The sequence below is a fragment of the Schistocerca gregaria genome, chromosome X (genome assembly GCF_023897955.1).
Source record: "Schistocerca gregaria isolate iqSchGreg1 chromosome X, iqSchGreg1.2, whole genome shotgun sequence".
Classification (NCBI taxonomy): domain Eukaryota; kingdom Metazoa; phylum Arthropoda; class Insecta; order Orthoptera; family Acrididae; genus Schistocerca; species Schistocerca gregaria.
In genome coordinates, this window is record NC_064931.1 from 584,405,142 (window position 1) to 584,421,847 (window position 16,706).

The following is a 16,706-nucleotide window of genomic DNA, read 5'->3' on the forward strand; positions in this document are numbered from 1 at the left end:
TTCAACTCAATGCATCAGCATTCCCATGTTGTTCAACAGGCCAGTGAATAACCTTAAATTGGTACTCATTCAGTCTTAATGCCCATCTTGTTAATCTGGAACTTGGATCCTTTAAGCTCAATAACCATTTAAGTGTGGCATGATCTGTAATAACTGTAAATTCTCTTCCTGTTAAGAAACATCTGTTATGTGTTATACCAAAAACCAAAGCACAAAGAACCTTTTCAATAGTAGCTACAATCTGCTTTGTTTAATTGTTTGGAAGCAAATGAGATTGGATGTTCATGACCATCAACTTATTGAGACAAGACTGCACCTATGGAAAAATTGGATGCATCTGTTGAAAGAATAAAAGGTTTACTGAAATCTGGATAGGCAAACACTGGGGCTGTAGTTAAAGCAGTTTTAAGTTCTTCCTTTGCCTTTTTGCACTCTGTTGTCCATTTAAATGTGGCTCCTTTCTTCAGTAGCTGTTGCACTGGATGTGCTATATTCACATAACCGACTATAAATCATCTGTAGAAATTTGACAATCCCAAGAATGATTGTAGTTCTTTCAAATTTTGTGGTTCAGGAAAATTCTCTGCATCTTCAATTTATTTGGGATCAGGTCGAACGCCTTCATTGGTTATAACATGGCCAAGATAGTTAACTTTATATTGTGCAAAATGACATTTATCTATTGATAAAGACAGGTTTGTGCTTCTTATACACTCAGAAACAGCTTGTAGTCTCTCAATATGCTGTTTCATGTTTTCACCAAAAATTATTACATCATCAAGGTAAACAAGTGCTTGTATTGGGGTGAGTCCTTGTAAAAGTGAATCCGTCAGGCGTTAAAATGTAGCTGGAGTGTTATAAAGTCCAAACAGCACACAAAGGCAGTTGTATACTTCTGTTGCTGTTACAAATGAAGTTTTTGCTTGATCATTAGGATGCACTGTCAACTGGTGGTAACCACTTGTTAAATCACACAGGGGAAAAATTCGACACCTGCCTAAGTAATCCAAGGTTTCCACTAAATTTGGTAAGGGGTAAATGTTGGGTATGATAACAGCATTCAAAGATCGGTAATTAACTCAAAAACAAAACTGTGATTAAATTCAATTCAATTCAAAATTAACATCCTCAGTTACGGAGTTACCTAGATTTACTTAGGTTTCAATTGGGATAACCCAACCTTCTTCAGAATTACGCTTACTAATGTTTTTCCGTAATGGACATTGTCAAACTAAAAATACAAATACACCAAGTGTCGTCATATTTTAAAAACTTAACTGAAGCTGACTCAGCCCCACTTCCCGACCACAATGTGGCAGCTGAAAGTATTGAAAACTGTGATTCTCCAGAAATTGATTTCTTCTTTACAATTACAACTTGCAAACACCCCACTGGGTCTAAAGGATGTCTTCGTTTTTATAATTCCGGCTTCTAAGTGTTCTTTAACCATGTCTTCTACTAACTCTCTTTGACCAAATGGTATTCGGTAAGGTTTCTGTGTGACTGGGGCTGCATTGCCTGTATGAGTACGGTGCTGAACTAAATGAGTGACAGGTAAATTTGTGCATTCTCAAAATAAATCTGAATTCTCCAACAAAACAGGTGCTAAAATGTTTTGTTCATCAGCTGTCAAATGCTCTATCTTCTTCCAAATCTTGCACTTCAGTTCATTATTAGATACATCTCGTCATTGTAATTTTGTGGTGCTGTTACAAAAATCTGTTTTTATAACTGCAGCATTTGTTACCTCATCCGCAATCTGTATTACGTCACTTTTACTTACACTCGACCCTTCAGCTACTTCTGTTGCTTGTGGCTAAACAACATCCTCATTGCTCATATTCGGTATTGTAACTGGGACTTTTGCGACATTCTGTCTCACCATAGTAGCACCACCTACACTTCTAGCAACATAAAATTACATTGTATCTAGTAACTCACTTTTCTTGGCTCACTCAATAAATAACAAAGTTCCTTCCTTGCATCGGCGAGACTTTACTTCAACATTTATTGTCTTTCTTGCTCCCTTGGGAATTTGCTGAGGCTGATCAATTTGAACATCAACTCGGATGGTTTGAACTGATGCATTGTTTGGGCAGTCCATTCCTATGATATCAGTATTGCTGCTCCTTTGAGTTCGATCTGAAGAACAAATTCCTAGCTTGTAGTTGCTACGGCCTACTGTAATCTTTCTTTGTGTGACAAATATCTCTGCCTCATTAGCGGACAAGAAATCAAATCCAAGTACACCGTCGTAACGCATTCCATTATTTGAAACTACTTGCACCCTTGCTGTGTATTTATCTTTATCTTTATTTTCACTTTCATCTTTGTGTTGGCCAAGAATTAATTCTACATAAACTTTTCCATAGTTACATGGCTTTCCTCCATTTGACCTTCACACTTTTAATAGTGGCGGTTGCAATTTATCCCATTTATTTATGTAAGACCACATCAATGAGGTCTGTGCTCCAGTGTCAATAAGTAGTTTGACGTTTCTCCCACGGTATACAGCACCTATCATGAAGTAATTTTTGGTCTGATTTTCGCTGTAACAATCAGGAATCACTGATTATGGCAAGGGGCAGACGAAGTGGTGGACTGTACATCCATGTACTCGTTTAAAGATCTGGCAGATTGTCTGTTGTTTGCATTACCTTTATTCTTGTTGCAACAATCTCTCGAAACATGACCCTGCATCCCGCAATGATAGCAGATTTGATTCCCTTCATAATCCTTATGCTTGTGAACCAGATTATTGCATCTGCAACAATGTACTGTTGTGTTGAAATCTCTGCATTGTTCTTTCTGCATCTCGTTTGGGCATCTTAGTGCTTCAACGAAAACAACAGCTGATTCTACTACTTCCTGAAACATTCTACATCCTGCCAATGTAACAGCTTTGCTTACATCCTCTCCATGCAACCCATGAGTGAATGTGTAGAAGGCTCCCTGGTTAGCTTCGAACAACTGAATGCGATCTTCATTTTCATCTTCTACTAACTCGTACATTTGAGAATTGATATTTTGAATTCTGTCAGCAAACTGCTCGATAGATTCGTCTCGTCACATTCGCAACATGCAAATCTGCTCTCTGTAAAATTTGATTGCCTTTTTATGTTTAAATCTCTGAACAACAATTGTTCTAAAGTCATTGTAATCTTCTGTTTTTATGCAAGTAGGCTCCATGATAATGAAATCTAGTACTGCTCCCTGAATTCTTAATTTGGCAACCACTAGCTTATCGGAATCTGTCCACGATCCTAATGGGGCGGCACCTTCAAGTTTACGAAAAAGCAGTTTCACATCATCTTCAGGTTTCCCGCTCAACTCTGGTACTGATGGCAATAATGAAAAATTCTTTATTGTATTTGTACCTGTATTGAATGAACTATCATTTACCAAGTCTTTTGGGATGTTACTCTCACCTCTTTCTGCTTTTAACTGTTGAATCTCTTATTGCAGTTCATTAATAAAAGTTGGTAGATATGACTGGATAGCGACCTTTTGTCTAATTTAACACCAATGAGTCACTCAAACGTGAAATAAAAGTCCATCACTGCCTTTTGTATTCTAGCCAGACTGGAGTAGGCCAACCTGAATTCCAGCGTTGGATGTCTTTGAGTAGTCAAAAGATGTTCAGGCTGCTGGTGCTGAAGTTCATGTTGTGCTTCAGAACTGTAGATTTTCAATAATAATCCCCATGCTTCACCACATCTATAAGGGGGTTGTGTATTGTTGCCCTGGATGATGATTACATGAATATTTTGTCAGGATTTGTAAGCTGTGGGTCTTTGAGGTGCGGCGTCAATACACGAACACCGAGAAGTAAGATTAAACAGTCTTACTAACAAGGGCAGATTATAAAACACGCACACCCTGCATAACCATCATCACCATCATCACTGTGTCTGATATCCTAACAGCAGTTAATTATGGCCGTATTCAAAGGGTCCATGTTGAGCTAAGAAAAGAAACATATTCGCACCCGAGGACATGCCAGTTAATACTGTGGACTGCAGCCAGTAGCGTACTCGCTGCTTTGCATTCCAGCCAGACGCTGTGTGTACTGACCAAGCAAATTGTCAGCATTCCAGATAGGCTAGCTGGCGAGTGCGTGTTACGTACTGTACGGCTGTGTACAACCTGTAGACCTTTACAGCATCAACTAAATTCTAATGGGCCCCTTTAAAAGGCTCTTGAGGAGACATCACTTTGTATTGTGTTATCGTATTCTGTTGATAACCATTTATGGTATTTTTTATGTAAGTATTGAAAATTCTCTGGTTGGAGGTCAGGTGCAATTAGTGCTGAGTCGGTGTCCTTTAGAGATGAACTTCACATTGCAGCAGCAAGTAAAATCAGAGCATATAACTCCTGCTTTCTTGACTAGATTGTTCCCGTACCAAGCTGTAGGGTTTTGGGTAATCTTCTAGGGTAGAGAGCTGGTACAGATTGTGTCTTTCTGAGATTTTTCTCCAGTTTCAGAGTATTGTCGTAGAAAACTGTATTTCTGATCCATTTTTAACAGCAGTTATCATTATAGCACCTTATCTATGTGATGATATTTTGTGTGAATGTGTATTAGGGATAAACTGTGTTGTAATCCAATAGTAGACACAAGGTTCTCATCCAAATCTGTTTTTGTGTTACGATGGACTTAGTCAATAATCATTCAGTTGAAGAGGTAGTGGAAAGCAGAGGCATGTAAACCACAATCTCAAGATCCCTAAAATGAAATTCTGCTGCAGTTGTGAATTCCAGCTGCAGAACAGAGGTGCCCACTCAGGTTGTAGCATAGTCACAAAGCAAAAAGTGATGACTACTTGTGGGGGGGAACCAAGATTCATTAGGCAAAATTTGGCTTTTGTGAGCACTCAAATTATGAATTAGCGGAGAAACATGAAGGTAGAGTGAAGCAATTAGAATTCCTGAATCTATGGACAAGCTTAAAAAAAAAAAAAAAAAAAAAAAAAAAAAAAAAAAAAAAAAAAAAAAAAAAAAAAAACACACAGTAGGCAGGAATCCCTAGGTGACACAGTAGGCTGACTTTTAGACTGAGTGATGAATTAGTCATTAGAGCAAGAAAAAAATTATACGAGAACAGCTGACCATGCACAGGAGTAGGTCTCAATAGAGATAGATAATTAGGCAAAGACTAAGGAATATCAAGTCACACAATGTGTGCATGAGGAAACCAAGACTGCTGTTAGTATCCTGATGATAAAGTTCCCATTGAAAGTGGACTAAATAATGAATTACTCGATGTCAGGGAACAAACAGAATCAATTTTTTCTCAGTGGAGATGTAAAATAGTTGAAACAGCCAGAATTGTGAAGAAAAAGGTAATAGATCTTAGTGAGGGGCAGTGGGGAAAGGAGGAGGGGGGAGGCAGTGCAGTAATGTCAATGTGAATAGAATGAAAACAAAATGACACTGACCTTGAGCCCCAGATTAGACTATAACAATCTGAATGCAAATCAACCAGTTCAAAATATTTCACTTTCTACACATGACATGCTGCTGGCAACAACACTACCCACAACAGTAGTGATAGAAGATGCTTAAGAGTAGAAATTTTTAAATATTTTCATCAGATAAGAAGATTGTATATATTGTGGTATTCATTTGTTACTTTGCAAGTGTGTTGCCATCATCATGCAACAAGACACAAAAGATAAATTATGTAAACGAATATATAAATGGTGATGGAGCCCTATGGGTAACTGAAATAAACAATTCATGTGAAACCTACACTGAGGTTACAAAAGTCATGGGATAGAGATATGAACATATACAGATGGCAGCAGCATCACATACACAAGGTATAAGAGGGCAAGGCATTGGCAGAGCTGTCATTTGTATTCACATAATTGGTGTGAAAAGGTGTCTAATGTGATTATGGACACAAGACAGGATTAACAGGCACTGAATGTGGAATGGTAGTTGGAATTAGGTGTATGAGACATTAAATTTCAGAAATCATTAGAGAATTCAATATTCTGAGATCCACAATATTAAGAGTGCGCTGAGAATATAAAATTTCAGGCATTACCTCTCACCTTGGAAAATACAGTGGCTGACAATCTTCACTTAATGACTGAGAACAGCAGAATTTGTGCAGAGATGCAAATAGACAATTACGTCACATGAAATAATCACAGAAATCAATGTGGTATATACAATTATATCTGTTGGGACAGTGCTCTGAAATTTGGCATTAATGGACTGTGGCAGAAGACTACCAATATGAGTGCCTATGCTAACAGCATAAGATTGCCTGCAGCACCTCTCTTGGGCTTTTGAACATATTAGCTGTACTCTAGACGATCGGAAAACTGAAGCCTGGCCATATGAGTCCCAATTTGAGGTAGTTAGAGCTGACAGTAGGTTTTAGGTATGGCACATACCGCATGAAGTCATGGACTGTAATTGTGAACAAGACACTTTGCAAGCTGGTGGTGGTTCCATAATGGTGTTTACTGTGTTTACATGGAATGTACTGCGTTCTCTAGTCCAACTGAACCAACAAGTGACAGGAAATGGTTGTGTTCAGCTACTTGTAGACCATTTGCAGTCAATCATGAACTTCATGTCCCTAAACAACAGTAGACTTTTTTTGGATGACAGTACCCCATGTCACTGAGCCACAATTATTTGCAATTGGTTTGAAGAACATTCAGAACAATTTGAGTGAATAATCTGACCACCCAGAGTGTCCGACATGAATCCTATCAAGCATTTATGGTACATAATCAAGAGACCAGTTCATGTACAAAGTCCTGCACTGGCAACACTTTTGCATTTATGAATGGTTATAGAGTTAGTACCTCTCAATATTTCTGCAGAGGACTTACTATGACATGTCATGTTGAGATGGTGCACTACTCCTTGCGGTCAGTCAGCCACTTCCATCTACTATATTGTTTTAGCTCTGTTTACCACTTTCTTCCTGTGTTGTTCGTTTTTTACTGCTGGCAGCATGCTTTGTCCCATGCTTCAGTGTAGGTAGGCCCATATTTTTCCAAGCTTGTTACCTATGTTTTAGGTTCTGTTTTATCTTACTGTTCTGAGTCTTTTCTTGACACCCATCTCAATCAGTTACTGAGCAGGCACTGAAGACCTTGCTGTGGTGCACCCATACAACCCTCTCCATCCATTATCCAAGCAAAAGCGGGTTCAACACAGTATTACGTGGAATCACATGAATTTTGACCCCTCAGCGTATGAGGATTTTCAAAAGGCATTTCTTGCATAAGCAGGGTTCAGTGGTGTACAGTTAATACTATGGAAGAAAGTTCTTATTCAGAGCCTAAACTTTTCAAATTGGAAGCTTGTGCCAATATTTTGAAAAGTAACTTAATATGGCATGCTACTATGATTGATGATGTTCCAGTAACTATTGTTCTAGACGCAGGAGCATTTGTCAATGTCATTTCAAGAAGCTCTTTCAGTAAATTGTCCACAAAAACCAAGTTTCATGTCACTCCTGTTCAGAACTGCAAGATTATTGAAGGCACTTGCATGTGATCCAGAAATGTTAGAATGATGGAGATGTCAGTAAAACTAGAAAATGTAGCAGTACCATGCACCCTTCTAGTAGCTGAAGACTTGATTCTTGACTGTGTTCTGAGCCTTTATTTTATCTGTGAGGACACAATATTGACTTCTCTACTGGTAAGATTTTCTTCCTCACTGGCAGTGAAAGAGCTAAAGTGGAGCTGCTGTGGAAAGATGGTAGCCACTGAATGTAGTGTCTAAGCTTTCAGATCAAATTCTATTGTTGAGGAACAACAGAGGATAAGAGCATTTGTAATCCTGTTGAACAAAGAAGTTGAAGTCACATTACATGTATAACAGAAAGTAGAAGAGTCAGGGAACCTCACCAGCAAGGAAAGACAGCAGTAGCATGGAATCAGTGTGGGGATACAAATGAAGGAAAACCTGGAATAATCCAAGGAAATACATATATGACCTTCTACAACAGTTTCTATCTTACAACGTGGTCTCAGTGGAAATCACTAGATAATGAAATTGGAAGTATGCTTCGAGAACATAAGTGGTTCATAAGGACATATTCTCATGACGAGCTAATGCTACAGATTGACTACATGAAACTATTTGAAGAGATAGTGAATCATTGGCCTAATTTGTCAACACACAACACAACAGCAGAGCTAATGTTTCACATGAGGGGAAAGAAGGAATGGATGGACCATATCCCACAGGTTGCCAACATCAGAGATTAGTTGGAGAAAAGGTTCAGGAAACTTTGAACTGTTTGAGAGACAAAGCATTCAGAAGAAAGCACAACTGTGACAAGAAAGTGGTAAAAATAGTAAGGTATCTAGTGGTAAAGGAAATATTATTAAGAAGCCACCCACCTTTTGAACAAAAGTAACAAAATGTGATAGCCACTGTATATGGGACATTTTTTTCCATTCTAAGAATTTCAAATCCTGGTGCATATTTATTAGTCATCATTAATTAAAGGATTTTACCCTCTTCAAGATTTATGGAAATGTTATTTGTAGTGGAATTAGTGTGCATCATTGTAGGAACACATTATCAATTGGAATGGCTGAGCAGAATATTGCATTAGTGTAATGCATAAAATAAGATTTTTATTTTATTTTACAACATGAAATTTTTAATTTAGGCTTAACGTATATATTTGGTTTTGTGACTATATGACATGGGTTTATGTATTGTTGTCTGTAGCAGGCAAGTATTACCCTGTGAAGTATGCAGATGCTCATGAATAATTCTTGAATTATATTTAATCATGTCCTGAGAATACATACAGTCATTTTTCATAGTAATAAGGTCTGTTTAAAAATGTTGAATACTATTACAACATAGTGTAAGACCAATTTCTCTGTCTATGTAGAGTGAATTGCCTGGCATAGTGTTCATCAAACCACCTTCAAGGTATTTCTTTAGTGTTTCACTATCAAACAGAAGTCAGGAAAAATGAACATTTGAGTCTTTCTATACAATCTCTGTTCCTTTCCTGTATAGGTGGGTGCCAACAAAATATTTTCACACTCTGAGGAGAAAGTTAGTGATTGAAATTCCATGAGCACCTCCCATTGTGACAAAAAATACCTTTATTTTACTGACTGCCTCTTTAACTCATGTATCATATCACATGGCACTCTCTCCCCTATTTTGTGATAATCCAAAATGAGTTCCCCTTCTTTGAACTTTTTCGATGTCCTCCATCAGTTGGATCTGCTGTAGAACCCTCACCGGTGAGTACTCAAGGAGAGACTGGAAGTGTGTAGTGTAAGCAGTCTTTTTAGTTCATCTGTTGCATATTTTAAGTGTTATGCCAATAAATTACAGTCTTTGGTTTACTTTCCCCACAACATTATCTATGTGATCATTCCAATTTATATTATGTGTAGTTGTAATCACTAAGTACATAGTTGAATTGACAACCTTTAGGTTTGTGTAATTTATCCTGTAAACAAAGTATAGCTGAATCTGTTAGGTACTCATGTGGATGACTTCATACTTTTCGCTATTTAGATTTGGTCGGCACTCTTTGCACCATACAGAAATCATGTTGAAACCATTTTGCATTTTGTTTTGATCAACTGATAAATATACAAGGCATTAAATGGCAGCATAACCTGCAAACAATCTAAGAGGGCTTCTCAGATCATCTCCTAAATTGTCTATGGAGATCAGAAAGAGCAGAGGGCATACAACATTTCTTTGGGAATGTTACATATTAATTCTATTGTACTTGATGACTTTCCTTTGATTACAGTCAACTATGACCTTACTGACAGGAAATCATGAATCCATTGACATAACTAGACAATTCAATGTAGGCAAGCAATTTGATTAGGACTCACTTGTGAGAAATGAAGTCAAAAGCCTTATGAAAATGTAAAAATATAAACCAGATTAATGAATGTTACAAGTGGCTTTAATGTGAAGTATGTTTCAATGATGACAGTAATTATAATTTCTAAGTATTTCCCAGCGATTTGTTGTCATGTCGTAGAATCAGGTGTACTGCCGGTGGTCTGCATCTTCCCAACACCACATTTCAATGTCATAACTCAGCGTCTTCATCAGGTGTTCCCTGAGACTGCTTGACGAGCTGACCTTGTCCCATAAATATGCCTGGGTGGAGTGTGGTGCTCCCTATGTCGTCCGTACCCACTGTGGACATTTCTGGCGGTGTTATCAGTCTCTAGGCACTCCATTTTTGGTCTGTGCCCATTGCGGCTTTCTCTCCAAGGAGCTTGCTGCAACCTGGTATCATGTATGCCATTCTGTTCTGTTACTTATGCCAATGGATGTCTGTAGTTCATTACTGTAGGAGAGAACTTTCTTCCGTTGTTTCTGTAGTAGTTCCAGAGCAGGATTCCAACCAGTACTAAGCTGATATCCTGTTTCCTGGTTGATCGAGTTCTCCACCATCTTGATTTCAATCGATTCATTAATGACACTAGCCCAGAAGTGGGGGGTCTGAGACAGAAACCTGGTTTTGTCATAATCCATGGTGTGCTTGAGGTCCAGGAGATGTTGTGCTATTGGATATGTAGTTACCTGTCATAGCCTGATGTGTCTCTGGTGTTCTTTACATATTATTTCAACTGTTCTCATAGTCTGGCCGATGTCACACATCCCACTTTCACAGGGTGTATGGTAGACACCAGCTTTCCTTAACTCCAAATCATCCTTGACAGGGTCCTCATGACAAGAGGATGGTGCTCAAGAGTTTGCAGGAAGATGATGTCTTGGTGGTGCCTATATCTGCCAAGGTCAGCAGAACCTTGATGAAACAAAATATCAATAGTGTGTTCTGCCCACCTGGCAAGATAAGGACGCTCCTTGGAACTGTCAAGAATGATTTGGGGTTAAGGAAAACCGGTGTCTACCATTCACCCTGTGAATGTGGGATGTCTTACATCTGTCAGACTACCAGAACAGTTCAAGATGTAAAGAACAACAGAGACACACGAGGCTATGACAGGTAACTAAATCTGCAATAGCAGAACACTGCCTGGAACTTGAGAACAGCACGGATTATGAGAAAACTAGGATCCTGGCTCAGACCTCCCACTTCTGGGCTAGTGGCATTAATGAATTGATTTAAGTCAAGATGGTGGAGAACTCGATCAACCGGGAAACAGGATATCAGCTTAGTACTGGTTGGAATCCTGCTCTGGAACTACTACAGAAACAATGGAAGAAAGTTCCCTCCTACAGAAATGGACTACAGACATCCAAGGGCATAATTAACAGAACAGAACAGCATACACGATACCAGGCAGCAGCAATCTCCTTGGAGAGAAACACGTGTGGTCACAGACAGAATAAAGAACTTCAACAGAGGCTTGATGGTGATAGGATCATGCCTATCGGGCGTGGACCCAATAGGGTTCAAATCATTCAAATGGCTCTGAGCACTATGGGATTCAACTGCTGTGGTCATTAGTCCCCTAGAACTTAGAACTACTTAAACCTAACTAACCTAAGGACATCACACACATCCATGCCCGAGGCAGGATTCGAACCTGCGACCGTAGCAGTCCCACGGTTCCGGACTGCGTGCCTAGAACCGCGAGACCAGCGCGGCCGGCGACCGAATAGGGAACGCCTCGGGATATCCGCTACTTCAGAAGAGAGCTGCAACGGGTGCGGACCGAAGATGGAGCACCTAGAGACTGGTACCACCACCAGAAATGGCCACAGTGGGCGCAGATGGCAAAGGGAGCACAACACACCACCTAGGCATAAATATGGGACAAGGTCAGCTCGTCGACCAGCCTCAGGAAACACCTGATGAAGACGCCGAGTTACAACATCGAAATAATGTGTTAGGAAGATGTATTCCACCAGCAGTACACCCAATTCTCCGAGATGATGTGATAATCATTCATTTAGAAGTTGGTCTGGCTTGTGACTAAAGCTGCACCAACATTCGAAGAGGTGGGATATGTTGTAGAATTTGGTGGGATGTCTTCTACACTCTTAAGTTTCATCCTTCTTCAGAGATGCATGCTTGATTTCTGAATATTGACCTTTTGTGTTTTGCATAATATATTTTTCATTTTCTAAAATTAAGCTACTTGCTCCACATATCAGCTTTATTAAATGAATCCATGAAAATGTGAGGTGGTGCTTTTCAATTACTGTAGTTGTCATGAGTTATGGAACTTCTATGGGAGGGGTTTATATAAATATGTGGAAGAATATACATCAAGAGAAAATGATGTTGATTTTTTGACAATAAAATGGGCACAGAATCACGAACATATGTGAGTACAGTGTTTTGAAGAAGGGAACACATTCAGTTCGCACAAAGTGTATCAAATGACAAATGTGCTAATGTGTATAAGGATCATGTTTTATTTGAAGGATTTGTGAAATGTACCACAGACATTCTGTGACTGTACTGTATTGGCATTATCCAGTTTGCCAGTGAAACTAGGGTTTCAAGTGATGGTCTAATGATAGTCTAAGAAACATTTATGATTGCATAATAATTAACCTTGTAGTTAATCTTCTCCCAAATCCAACAAATTCAGCACAGGTGATAATTTAAAATTATTGGTCAATATGATGTCAGGTGAAACCTCCTCATGTAAAGATGTCTCAGTTATTATAAAATGTGATAGTGATGTGTGTAAAATTGTTATAAAAGGTTATGCAAGTTACCCTGTGTATCAAGTACAAGTCATGGTACCACAATAATTGTGTAAAAGTGAATCTAAAATATATAAAAGTTGGTCATGACTGGATATGCCATCAGTGCTTTACGATTGCCTTGAAAAACCAAATATTTAACACACTAAAATCAAAAGAAACAATAATAATGGTTCTTACATGCAATTTAGTGATTATAACCTTGTAATACCATGAACTCCACAAGAAATATCAAGAACTGGAAATAAAATACCAAGGATTGTAGTCAAATCATCAAGTAGCATAAGATGTTGCTGCGAACAGTCTTTCTATGCAGAAATGTAGTTATTGTCGACTAAAGCATGTAAAAAAACAGTAAGTGCAGCTCTGGTGATACTGCTATCAAATAAATACTTGATTCTAGATGAAGACTGTAATAAAACAGCAAACACAGATGAACCAAAATCAGTGACTAAATGTCCAATAAAGTGCACAGTCGAGGGAAGGAAAAAACCATAACAGCTCCATTACAAGATAGTCAGTCACAGCCACAGTATCAGCGCAGCCAGGGTCATCATTTGAACAAAAAGAGGCAGTGCCAGAATCATCTTCAGCAAAAAACAGAAGAAAATGTGAGGGTCCAACAGAAGAAACAGCGGTCACTGCATCAGTCAGTAGGATAGCTGTAACACCTCATCGCCAACAGAATGTTTAGACCAAGGCAAGAGAAACATAAAGTTTTTAAGGTAAGCAGTTCTCAGTGCTCATCAGTCTTCCACCAAAATATACAATGCATAAGAAACAATGTGCAACAATTAGAAGTGTTTATTGACAGCTCACTTGTTTGCATAGCAGAACATTGGTATAATCGTTCATAATTAACAAATGTAGCACTAAATTCGCACAGTCAAGCATGTCATTACAGTACAAGCCCTATGAAATGTGGTGGATCATGCATATATGTGAAGGAGGGGATTATATATAAAATAAGAAATGATGTTTTGGCATTAAGTGAGGATAAACGCATAGAAATATCAGCTTTAGAGATAAGAAAACCTAGATGTATTCCAAAGACTAACTATACTGGGTATATATTGTGCACCCAGTGGTGACCAAAATTATAGCCAATAAAGATGCAGTTTCAGCACAATGATACCAAAATAAATGACCCCAAAAAATAGCAAACATTGCCAATATGTATTTCAGCAGCGTAGGATCCAAACTACAACAGAAGTTCAACAAAACAAAGCATTTACAAATGCTGAGCAAAATACCACACACAATGATGCTACGATCAACTACAGCAGAAGAAGTATGCAATGTTATGAGTAACCTAAAATGTAAAAATTCAGCAGGCATTGATGAAGTACCTGTGTGCTTACTGAAGGACTGCATAGACAACATTAAAGACCCTTTAGTGAACATCATCAATGAATTCTTCTCCACAAGTAGCTTCCCAGACATACTAAAACATGCAAAGATCCTACCTATACATAAGAAAGGTGACCTAGAAATCATAGAAAATTGCAGACAAATCTCGTTACACTCATCCTTTTCAAAAGTCATAGAGACCATAGTGAAAAAGAGGAGCATGGGCACTTTACAAAGTTCAATCTTCTGAGTAAAGAGCAATTGGGTTTCTGGGCTGGCAAAAGCACAAATTCAACTGTTACTCATTTCTAAAATGTTGTCGTTATAGCAATAGACAAAGAAGACCACATAACAGTGATCTTATTTGATATGACCAAAGCTTTTGACACAGTAGACATCACAATTTTGCTAAACAAACTAAATGCTCTATGAGTAAGAGGAGTAACAAACATGTGGTTTCATTCATACCTGCAAACATCCAACCAGTGGAGGTCACTCAAACTATCTCCAGTCATACCTTTTCATACCTTCCAGACCCAGAATACATCATTATAGGAATCCCCCAAGGAAGTGTGTGGGCCCAATCCTCTTTTTAATATACATCAATGATTTTCCACAAATTGTCAAATATGGTGAATTAGTACTGTTTGCTGATGACGGACAGTAACATCTTAATCAAAGCTGAGTCGCCAAGTGTACTCAATAGAAAAGCTCACGAAACACTTAAGCATGTCTGCCAGTGGACAGAGGCTAACAAATTAACCCTAAAGGTATAAAAAAGACCAACAGTATTATTTTCCACTTAAACAGAAAACTGAACAGTACCACACTAAAAGTTAATGACGAGCACATAGAATGTGTACCAACAACAAAATTTTTAGGCATGCATGTCGACTCTCAACTAAATTGGACCGAGCACACTGTGGCACTGTCTGCCCCCAGTAGCTGAGTGGTCAGCATGACAGAATGTCAGTCCTAAGGCCACAGGTTCGATTCCCGGCTGGGTCTGCGATTATCTCCACTGGGTGTTGTGTTGTCCCAATCATCATCATTTCATCCCCATTGACGTACAAGTCACTGAAGTGGTGTCAAATCGAAAGACTTGCACCCAGCAAACAGTCTACCACACGGGAGGACCCACTCACATGACTGCGGTACTTGGAAAATGAATAGCATCAGCATGCTAAGCACTTAGGATAATAAATCCAATCTGTAATAGCTCGAGTACTTTTTTTGCGTATGTCCACTCTATAAATAGTTATGGCGTATCCTTCTGGGGAGCAAATGAGCAGAACAGACAAACAATATTTAAGTTGCAAAAAAAGGGCTGTACAAATCATAACAAAAAGTCGCAATAGATCCCATTGCACAGAATTATTCAAATCTTTGGGTATATTTACAGTTCTTTATGAATATCATTTTGCAGACTGTGATATGCATAAAAAACACACTGACCAGTTTCTGATAAACTGTTCCATACATGCACATGAAACAAGACACAGGCAACACTTTCACCTCTATAGGAAAAACAAATCAAAAATCAAAATAGCATGTTAAACAATGGAATGAAATTATACAAAAATCTTCCATGATAAATCAAAGACATAAGCGAAACAGATATCTTCAGGAAATTGCTAAATAAGTATCTCTTGGAAAAGTGTTTTTATAGTGTCAAGAATTACTTAGAATGATGTAAATATAGAGCTATATGTAAAAATTATCAGGTGTAATATTAACTGATTTAACAATGCATCTTTACGTTACAATATTCATGAATTCTGACTGTGATAATTATAAATTTCTTTACCTATTGTATATACTCATTTGACAACATTCATACAATACTGATTGTCTATGGATGGATGGATAAATAAACAAAAACAAATTACTCTGCGCAAATTATCATTGATCAACTAATAAATTCCCTTAAAGTTATTCATATCAATAAAGTTTTGCTCTTTTATGTTCAACTATGTTGTATATTTACATGCCATCAGTGCTGACATTGCATAGTGTGGGTCAGATCACCATCATTCTACCATTCCTGTGATCAACCCTATTTCCTGTCCGTCCTACATCACGGATGAAATCAAGAAGGGCTTCACTGTCTCACACACTAAATTCATCAACACCTTCCCTTCAGTTTTCTTAGGGACATCATATTGATGTACTACATCTACATGACTACTCTGCAATTCACATTTAAGTGCTTGGCAGAGGGTTCATCGAGCCACAATCATACTATCTCTCTACCATTCCACTCCCTAACAGTGCGCGGGAAAAACGAACATCTAAACCTTTCTGTTTGAGCTCTGATTTCTCATATTTTATTTTGATGATCATTCCTACCTATGTAGGCTGGGCTCAACAAAATATTTTCGCATTCGGAAGAGAGAGTTGGTGACTGAAATTTTGTAAAAAGATCTTGCCGCAACGAAAAACGTCTTTGCTCTAATGACTTCCATCCCAATTCGCGTATCATATCTGCCAGACTCTCTCCCCTATTACGTGATAATACAAAACGAGCTGCCATTTTTTACACCCTTTCGATGTCCTCCGTCAATCCCACCTGGTAAGGATCCCACACTGCGCAGCAATATTTTAACAGAGGACGAACGAGTGTAGTGTAAGCTGTCTCTTTAGTGGACTTGTTGCATCTGCTAAGTGTCTTGCCAATGAAACGC